Source organism: Aegilops tauschii, chromosome 1, assembly GCF_002575655.3.
Source record: "Aegilops tauschii subsp. strangulata cultivar AL8/78 chromosome 1, Aet v6.0, whole genome shotgun sequence".
Taxonomy (NCBI): Eukaryota; Viridiplantae; Streptophyta; class Magnoliopsida; order Poales; family Poaceae; genus Aegilops; species Aegilops tauschii.
The window spans coordinates 74936769-74938759 of NC_053035.3; positions in this window are offsets into that span (position 1 = coordinate 74936769).

A 1991-nucleotide genomic window follows, 5' to 3' on the forward strand; every position below is an offset into this window, starting at 1 on the left:
ACCAAATCATATTGCAGTGGATGTTCCTCCATCATGTGTGGTTCATTCTCATGGTTCCAGCTATTGGTGAAACCAGTTGCGTTTGCAAGAGGAATTGTAGACTTCACAAACAAATTTGTTCAGTCTGTACTGAATGTTGGCCAAGAGAAGCATCCATGTTAGTAGGAAGAACATATGTTTTTTCTAGATCTTTTCTTTTGGAGCTACATATTTGTATATGATCTGTGAATCATTGAGATGCATTAACATGTTGATCTTATGTATGGGAATCGTACTAGTTGGTTTTAGTTGTGGCTGATCTTTGCTTTTGGAGCTACATATTTGTATACGATCTGTGAATCATTAAGATGCATTAACAGTTCCTCATATTTGTTCGTTCAGTGTTTCCAAGTTACTGATCGATCACTAGCTAGCCTACTAATGCGCTCCTGGCTGTTTTAGTTGCGACGCAAGATCCGAAGTGGCAGTTTTTTGAATAAAAATGCCTACCTCTGAAGAAACTGACAAGCTGCTCTGAAGAAAATGCCATGCGAATCTGAAGAAACTGCCAGCAAAAACATTCGCAAATGCCTTATCTCCCAGCTAAAGTTCATCAACTAATGCCCTCGGCTATGACTCGTTGCATGCTGCTCCGCGTACTGGCTGCGAGCGATTTTGAGTGCCTGCATGCAGCCGGCCGTAATTAAGGCAGCTAACTGATGCGAAAAAAGATGCGATTTAATTGTTGCAGGCCTTTTAAATCCGTGGAATCATTGTTGACAAGGAGGGAGATGATTCGAGTGCACTCGTTTGACCGTCATGCCGGCGTGCGACCCGGCATGGATGGGACGTGACGGCACAGTCGGAATTTCAGTTTCTCTAGTTTTCCACGGCAAGCTGGCGCGATAAGCCATGCCTGCTTAATTATGCATTGAATTCCGATGACCGTCGCGCTACCTTCCGCCTATAAGTACTGTTTCCCGGCCTTCTATGGTGGCACCGTGACCCAACTCGCCCTATCCTCATAAGCCCCCACCGGCCCGACGTCGCTCGCCACTTATCCTCGCTCTCGCCACGCCCGCCATGCCCCCGCCCGTCCGTGATAGGCGAGGCCGGAGGTGGTCACCGCCGGAACTATTGTTCGGTTTTTCACTGGAAGGCAGATGGAGGGAGGAGGCATTCTATCGGTCTTTAGATGGCAATGCGGAGATCGAGGACTTGTTGGAGCGCGACCGCCTGGCGGAGGAGCAGGAGTTGTTGGAGCGCGACCGCTTGGCGGAGGAGCACCGTATCGCCGATTTGCGCCGCCAACGGGACATGGAGCAGCAGCGCACCGACGCTCTGAGTCGCGAGCAGAGCGCCCGCACCTGGGCTGACTACGTGGAGGCCGGCGCCCAGCAAATAGCCCTGGAGGCTGTCGGGCACGCGCGCATTCGCGACGCCGATTTTTACTACCAGCTCATCAAGTGGGTTTCCTGCTTAGAAGCCGAAGCTTCGGTGGACCACGCCGGCATGGAAAGGTTCAACGCGCGCGAGCAACGCGCCCTATCGCACCTCTGCAAGTCCGAGGCGAGGCGGAGGACGTCGGTGCCGGCGTTTAGCGTGTACCGTAGATGGCGGCCGGCATCGTCTAGTTAGCTAAGAGTAAGTTAGTACTTGTACGCTACTAGAGTATTAGTGGGAGTAGATAGTTAACTTTGCTATGATGGTTGTCAACATGGAAGTTCAATACTCTATATGTGGATCAGTCCTGTTACTTTGCTCTGAATGTTGAACTTTCCGTTTGAACGTATGGAATGGGCTGTTATTTTTTTAAATGGGTTGTATTTGTCCTCCACGGGTTTAGAGGCTGACTTGTGGGCCTACCAAGTTGACGCGTACACAATCAGGAGATGATTGTACGTGGAGAGGATGACAGCAGGGACCCGCCAAGGTCATGGCAGTATGCAAGCAAGTGCCTCCTTATTTCAATCCAATAAAAAATGGCTCCTCCTAATGGATTTCTGACATCT